Raw genomic sequence first — 9004 nt, 5'->3', positions numbered from 1 at the left:
GGGCTTCAAATTGGCTATTATTTTATTGATTTTTTTTAATTAAATTAAATGGCCTAATTAAGTTTATAAAAGGAGTGCTTAGAGAGAAGTCAAAACATAAGTTTAATCATTGGATTTCTGATAGTTTTAGATTCTCTCTAAACACAAGTCTTTTTCTAAGCCTCTTTGATTATTTTCTCTTCTTCTCTCTGTATATATCTCATGTGTTGAGAATTGCCCACACTAGTCTAGGTGATTCTAAGGATACATTGGAAGACTGTGAAGAAATTACAAGAATAGTTTAGTTTCTTGATAATACTCTGCGACAGAAAGGATACATGAGTTAGAGAAACTGAATGAATGACTCTTTCATTCCGCTGCGTATACTGTAAGTATTCTTATCTTTGTTTCTCTTTGAATTCAATTTTAGAAACACGTTCTAGGTTATCTCATATTAGTTTGTTTAATATTAGATCTACATGAAAATAAATAAAGATCCTGTATAAGTTTTCCCAACACCAATACCATAAGGCTTCGAGCAAATCTAAAAGCCTAGGAAGAACAAGAATGTCAGCTGGCACACAGTTCCAGCAAGTACTCTCTCGAGTAATGCTTTGGAGAGCTACCAAGAGAAGTATGACATTCGGGGAATTGGTAAGTCTAGTTTAGGGTAGTTTAAGAGTGTGTTTTAGTCTTAGTTTCCAGTCAAATTGTGAGTTTTGTATGATATTATGCTTGTGTTTGTTTTGTTTTCAGGCTTTTGTTATGAATTTACGAGTGGAGAGGAAATGAGTGGATTTAATGATGAAAATGGGTATTTTGGGATCTTTTGGCCATTTTGTGTGAATTTGGGAGAGCTGGGAATATTCGGATGAATCTGGTGCTAAACGAAGGTGAAAAAGGAATGAAAACAAGAAATTTGGAGCAAGGAGTCACGACTTGCCCTTACAAGTTGCGACTTGCATGAAGATAGAGGCAATTCGGTGAAGGGAACAAAAAATAGGTGGGTCGCGACTTGGCTATCAAGTCGCGACACTTGAGTTTCCAGTGGAGTAAGGAATTGGCAGAAAAAGAGGCGGCCCACGACTTAGGAATAGGCAAGTCGCGAACCGCCTCACTAAAATTTGAAAAAAATGTGTTTAAGTACGGTTTTTTAGGTCATTTGTAGAGGGAGTTCTTGGATTCGAGATTTGCCGCTGTTTAGCATTATTGATCTATTTTTCTTCACTTTTCTCTTAGTTTTTAGTAGTTTAATTTTATGTTTCTGATTAATTATTTTATGATTTTAGTCATGTCTGATGTGAACTAATTATCTGTTTTAGGGTTTAATGTAGTCACTTGGATATTTGTTCATTTTCTATGAAGTTTATATAATTTCTTCTTCTTCTATCCTTTAACTATATGATTTGTGCTTAATGCGTGTGGATAATTGATCACTATTTACATGATTTATGATTTTGATTCGAGATTCGAATGGGGAGAATTGAATATTCTATAGCCATACAAACATAAATTACATATAGGACGATAGTATCTACATGATTTGTGTAGCATTTAGGGTTTCTACATTTATTGCCTGCTATATGTTAAAACTTATCACAGATATGTAGAAAATTTTCATATAGGTTGAGATCTTTTTACCTTGAAAAATAATTAAGGTTGGTTTTGTTCCCTTGAAAACCAATCCCAAATTTCCCAATATTTCTTATATTGAGAGATAATTCATAAATTGATTTTGTTTTTATTTTATTTTATTTTATTTTTCATTTTTTTCTAATGATACTACACTCCCCCAAACTTATTTCTTTGTATTTTCAATTGGAGTGTAGTTCATATTCAACATACTTTTTCTTTCTTTCTCTCTCAATTTTTCTTCTTCTATTGACACAAATTTCCAAATATAAACCCCATTACAAACCATCTCCCAATCACTTTTCATATGCTCATGGTATATCAAAGGGAAGGAAACATAACAAAGTTTCAAATAAGCTAAAAATAAGTGTTAAACAAAAAGAATCAAATTAGGCTCAAAATTGGGAAACTAGGGATTTAATAAATCAAGGTTGGCTTGAAAGGCACAAACGTTCTAAATGATTGCCTAAATCATTTTCCTAAGCATGCATAATCTAGGATTTCATCTCAAATAGCAAGCAAAAAGTTCTAGGATAAAACCAATTTCATAATTTTTTTTTTCAACATTTAGCAAGCATAAAAATTGTTCAATTACACAAAAGTTATTAAATATCATGATTAAGCTCTCAATTATTTAAGTAGACAAAGTAAAAATGGAAGGAAATATTCAACCAAGCACACAGATTTTTATAGCTTCATTCCCATTCAATTTATACATCATATCATTCAATATATTGTCATTGGCTAATCATTGTCAACTTGATTCAAACTAACACCCTAAATAAAAACTGTTTACCCAAAAAAGATTCACTTAATGATGTGGCAAAATTAGTACGCACATGAGATGCGTGTGACTATTTAAGTGGTTACGTGCTGGTTGACCATCGACCAAAGGAGAATTCGTACAGCAGAGGACATGTTTCATAGATGACCAGAGCAAGTCGTCATATATTAGATAGTTTCTAAAGATATTTGATCTTGCATTTATGTAAGAAGTGTAATTTCCATTATTATTCAGATATGTTTGTATTAAATGTAATCAAGGCCCATCGACCCATTAGTAGATCCTTGAGCCTATAAATAAGACTCAAAGGGATCATGAGAGGGAGATTTTTTTTTTGGGAGAGACTCAGAGAGAGAAACCTATTGTTTTTAGACAATACCTTGTATCTATTGTTGAGCTTGTGAAACTCGGTAAACCCTTGTTCACTGATCGCAGCATTAATAGGGACAATAAGTGGATGTAGGTTATTACCATCACTTGGGGCCGAACCACTATAAATCCTTGTGTTATTTATCTTCTTGAATTGAATTCATCTAATTTTTATCGTTTTATTTGACTCTGTGTCGTTGACCAAATCAAGGGTCAACATTTTGGTTCTTTCATTGAGAGCTGAACTCAAGACCTTCAGAAGACAAAATGGCGAAAACAACTAGGAAAACTGGGAAAACCACTGGGAATGTGCCAAATCAACCTCCTCCATAAGGTGTAGCTGAGGATGAGCCACATGTGCAATTGGAAGAGGATGAGATGGATTCTGAGACTTTGCAGACGACTTTGATTGTGTTCACAAGGGAAATTGTGCGAACAGCAGGTCGCACCGTCAAAGGTCACAATTTAGAGATGGCCATGATTATAATGAGGTAGACTCTGGCAAGAGGAATGCTGGTCGATGGCAAGAGGAGAGGGGTGAAGGACGAAACCCTTCGCTAATGGAGAATCGACCAATAAGCCAGAATGCTGGGGGGCAACCTAAGCAGCCCAATGTCTTTGACCGACTAGGAGGGAGCGAACAAAGGCGAAGGGAGGAAGATCTGAGGGATGTTCTCAATGATCAAAGGGAAAGGCACGACGAGTACTTCCCCCCCAGCACTGGTCGCTCCAGCAGTACCAGATACTGTACAGGCCCAGCTAGATGCCTTAAATCAGGCTGTCCAGCAACTGGTTGGGAACATGACATCCAATATAGAATTTGATCAGAGAAAAGGTACTCCATTTGTGCATAGAATTGTTGTGGTTAAGACTCCAAGAAAGTTTAAAATGCCAGTCTTGCCCAACTTCACTGGATTGGAAGATCCTGTATCTCACGTTAACAAATTCGAGATACAGATGGACATCCAAAAGGTGTCAGACGATGCTCGGTGCATAATTTTTCCTACCACTTTATCCGAAACTCCTCAAGAGTGGTATTTCAAATTCCCTTCGCCCAGTATAGTTTCTTGGGAAATGTTCGTAAAGGAGTTTTATGGACAGTTCTATGCTGGTCGAGTACATCCGACTGAGGCCAATCAGCTGGTCAAAATACGCTAAAAGGAAGGAGAGACCCTGAAGGGGTATATTCAACGATTCATGCGAGTAGCTGCTGGGGCCAAGACAGTTGGGGATGAAGGAAAGATGATGGCTCTCACTGCTGGGGTACGGCACCACTCATCCCTTTGGAACAATTTACAAAAGAATGGAGTCAAGAGCACTCAGGAATTTATGGATCAAGCAGACAGGTATATTGAGCTCAAGGAGGCCATCGCCAATGAAGGAAAGTCTCTTACAGACGGCCAGGGCCAGAGAGAAGACCCCACCAAAGCCGCCAATGGATATGGGAAAACTAATGGCAAAGGAAAAAATAATGGGGGAAAAAGGGCGAACCACGAGCCAACAACATATGATAACAAGCGCCCAAAATAGAATAGATATGAGTCGAGATTCACCAATTACACAGCCCTAGTCGATAGCCGAGCGGAGGTATATCAGGCCAGTCACACTATTGTTCTCTTTAGGCGACCAGCCCCAATAATGAAAGATATATCCAAGAGAGATACTACCAAGTTTTGCCATTTTCATAACGACTATGGCCATGACACCAACGAGTGCAACCAGCTCAAGGATGAGATTGAGTTCCTTATTAGACAAGGACATCTGAGGAGGTATGTGCGAGCAGCTGGAGGTTCTCAGCAAGAGGCTCAAGGAGGCAATGAGCAGGCACTTGTACGCTAACGCTCACCTCCTTTGTAGCCAGCTCCAGTTGCTGGTACATTGTTGACCATTTGCGGAGGACCACACATAGCACGTGACAGTGGGAAGGCAAGATAAAGGTATGCCAGAAACTTGCGTCACAATCAGGATATTGAAATGCTGAATGTTGAGGAACGAACTCCCAAAATAGCTCGAACAGAGGAATAATCAATAACTTTCTTCGAGCAAGACGCTCAACATGTTCGATTTCCCCATTCAGATCATCTGGTCGTGGATGTTCAGATCACCAACATGATGGTCAAGTGAGTGTTGGTGGATACAGGAAGCTCGGTCAACATTTTGTATAAATCTTCATTGGAAAGAATGAAATTATCGGTGCAAGATTTGGAACCATGCAACCAAACAATTTATGGTTTTCTCGACGAAGGACTCGCGCCAACTGGGTCAATTAGGCTTCCAGTCACAGCAGGGGCTGCACCTGCGAACAGGACATTACTTGCTACTTTCATAGTAGTTGATTGTCCTTTTGCATATTATGCTGTGATTGGAAGGCCCATTCTCATCGATCTGCAGGCAGTGGCCTCAATATGGCATTTGTCCATGAAGTTTCCAATCAACGCAGGAATTGGATGTGTGTTGGGAAACCAGCGAGAAGCACGAGAGTGTTATAATTCCTCAATCACAAAGGCAAAAAGAGGCGAATCGAGAGAAAAAGCTGAAAAAAGATTGCTGATGATAAATGACCACATGCCTAATCAGGTGAACAGGTCACCAAATAGGGTGTTGCCCAAAGTGAGGATAGGGACTTAGATCCTCGCTTTGGGGATTTCGAAGAGAACGTTGGACCCGTGGAGGACCTCGAGGAGGTCCAATTAGAAGAAACAGATCCGTCTAGGGTTGTAAAAGTCAGTAAAAACTTAGATACAACAACAAAAAACAAACTGGTGGAATTTTTGAAGGAGCACCAGGAGGTGTTCACCTGGTCGCATAAAGATATGGTTGGGATAGACCCAGCGATGATAAACCATGTCTTAAATATAGACAAAAACTTTCCACCTGTACAACAAAAAAGAAGGCTGCTCGACAAAGACAGATCGAAGGCTCTAAAAGAAAAAGTTGAGAAGCTGAAGGAAAATGGATTCATCAGGGTAGCATTTTATCCATCTTGGGTCTCTAATCCTGTACTAGTTCCCAAGACAAATGGAAAGTGGAGGACGTGAGTGGATTTCACAGATTTTAATAAAGCCTGCTCGAAGGATTGTTTCCCACTTCCAAGAATCGACCAACTGGTCGATGCTACCTCAGGGCATGAAATTTATCGTTCATGGATGCATACTCTGGATACAATCAAATCAGTATGCACCCACCTGATGAGGATCACACTAGCTTTCGAACAGATATGAGATTTTACTGTTATAAAGTAATGCCATTCGGTTTAAAAAACGCTAGTGCGACTTACCAGCGACTAGTCAACCATATGTTCAAAGAGCTGATCAGCGTTAACATGGAAGTATATGTTGACGACATGCTGGTCAAGTCAAAGAAAGCCAAAGAACACATCAAAGACCTGCAAGAATGCTTCAACATATTGAACAAATATTAGATGAAGCTGAACCCTCTCAAGTGTTCCTTTGGTGTTGGATCAGGAAAATTTCTAGGATTCATAGTAAACTCACAAGGAATTGAAGCTAATCCCGAAAAAATTCAGGCACTGATCGAGATGCAGTCACCTGCCAAGATTAAAGATGTTCAAAGCCCAACTGGAAGAATTTCTGCCCTGATTAGATTCATATCCAAGTCAACAGACAAGTGTGTTCCATTTTTTAATCTACTTAGGGGCAACAAGAAGTTTGAATGGACAGAAGAGTGTGAGCAGGCCTTTCAAGTGCTAAAATCCCACCTGTCACAATCACCAATCTTGTCCAAACTAGTCAAAACAGAAACTTTGTTCATCTACTTGGCAATCACAGAGTATGCTGCTAGTGTTGTTTTAATCAGAGAAGAAGACAATATTCAGAAAGCAGTATACTATGTAAGCAAGAGGCTAGTGGGGGAAGAATTACGGTATCCACCCATAGAAAAGTTGGCCTATTGCTTGATTTTGGCCTCTAGGAAGCTATGACCCTACGTTCAAGCTCACCCCATCGTGGTACTCACCGACCAGCTATTACGACAAGTCTTACAAAAACCAGAAGCCGCTGGTCGGTTATTAAAATGGGCAGTTGAACTAGGATAGTTCAAAATTTCTTATTCTCCATGAGCAGCTGTGAAAGGACAAGCTCCGGTAGATTTCGTCGCAGAATTCACCGGAATCCCAGTTAACAAATCGATGGAAGAAATTGAAAGTTAAAATCTAGCTCCTCCCTGGAAGTTTTTCATAGACGGCTCTTCCAATGAGCACAATGCATGAGAAGGTTTGATTTTGATCACACCCAAAGGACATCAGTTCCACTGTGCAATCAGATTCAACTTTATAGCGTCCAACAATGAAGTCAAGTACGAAGCTCTGCTCGCAAGATTAGGGCTAGCTAAGGATATGGACATAAAATCACTGGAAATATGTAGCGATTCCCAGCTAGTCATTAATCAAATTATGAGAGAGTACCAAGCTAGGGGTCTCAGGATGGTTGCTTATTTGAACAAAGCAAAGGACTTGTTGGCACAATTTTAAAAGGATACTCTTCAAGAAGTGCCTCGCGATTAGAGAGTGCCAAGTTAGCAAGTGCGAAAGATGTTGATGCCTTGAGCATAGTACCAGTTGAATATTTTTCGGTACCGAGCATTCAAATGGAAGAATCCTCACTAGTGATTCAAGCGACAGACACATGGATGATGCCCATCATCAAATATCTCGAACAAGGATTACTTCCAGCGGAAAGAAACAAAGCAAGGATGCTTCAAAGGCAGTCAGCTCGATTTATTCTGGTCGACGAAATTGTGTATAGAAGAGGTTATTCAATGCCTTTGTTGCGGTGTGTTTCTAAGGAGATGGCAGGGAATTGATGCAAGTGGTCCATGAAGGTTTCTGTGGAGATCATACTGGGGGGCAGAGTATTTTAAAAAAGATTCTAAGGCAAGGGTAATTCTGGCCTACCAAGAATGAGGAATCTATGAACTTCATTAAAAAATGTGACAAGTGCCAGAGGTTTTCCAAGATACCGCGAGTAGCCCCAAACGAGCTAAGACAGATGCAAAGCTCGTGGCCATTTACAGTGTGGGGGATTGATCTGATCGAGTCTTTACCTACAGAAAAAGGGAATGTCAAGTATGCAGTAGTTGCTGTTGACTACTTTACTAAGTGAGTCGAAGCTGAGCCACTCGCAACAATAACAACCAAGAAAGTATTGGACTTTGTTATCAAAAACATCATATGTTGGTATGGGTTGCCCAGGAAAATTGTCTCAGATAATGGCACACAATTTGACAATGATCTTTTCACTAATTTCTGCGAAAGACATGGAATTATAAAGAGTTTTTCATTGGTGGCTCATCCATAGGCAAATGGACAAGTTGAAGCTGTTAACAAGATTCTGAAGGACAAACTGAAGAAAAGGCTCGAAGAAGCAAAATGGGCATGGCTAGAACAATTACCAGAAGTACTCTGGTTAGATAGAACTTCCCACCGAACAACAACGGGCCACACACCATTTTCCTTGGCTTATGGGTATGAGGCCATGTTGCCTGTTGAGCTAAATCCACCATCACATAGAAGGCTAACATACGACCAGGGCACTAATGATAAATTATTGATGGAGTCTTTGGACTTATTCAATGAAAGGCGTGAGCAAGTTCAACTTCGGGTAGCATCCTACCAACAAAAGGTTGCTCGATATTTTAACTCTAAAGTACGTAAAAGAAAGTTTATCGTGGGGGATTTGGTACTTAGAAGAGTTTTTCTCAACACTCGCGATCAGGCTGCTGGAGTACTTGGACCAAACTGGGAAGGACCGTATCAAATTGAAGAAATCCCTCAACCAACCACATATAAACTTGCTCGCTTAAATAGAGATCTCATTCCTCGCTATTGGAATGGAGAACACCTGCACAAGTATTATCAATGAACAATTCTTTTTAAAGAATTGGCTTGTATTAATTCTACTTTTTACAAGTTTATGAATAAGGGCTAGTCAATTATATGACTGGTCGCTTACAAGTATAAGTGTAACGACCTAAATTTACTAATAGGGCTTAAGGGCCTTGATTAGTGTGTCGGGAGGGCATAACTGGATTATATGTGATTTAATGATTCAAAGCATGTTATATGATTATTTGAATATCTGTAATGCATGACTATGTGTATTAGTATGCGTGTAGGCCTTGATTAGGTTAGAAGGGCATATTTGTAATTTTGGCCCGGTTGAGGGCATAAATGTAAATAACTGTGATAAATGGTTGAGACCACATTATTATGTGGATATATTT

The sequence above is a fragment of the Humulus lupulus genome, chromosome 1, assembly GCF_963169125.1.
Source record: "Humulus lupulus chromosome 1, drHumLupu1.1, whole genome shotgun sequence".
Lineage (NCBI taxonomy): Eukaryota > Viridiplantae > Streptophyta > Magnoliopsida > Rosales > Cannabaceae > Humulus > Humulus lupulus.
The sequence above is the reverse complement of the archived record's forward strand: the minus strand, read 5'-3'. Positions refer to the sequence as shown.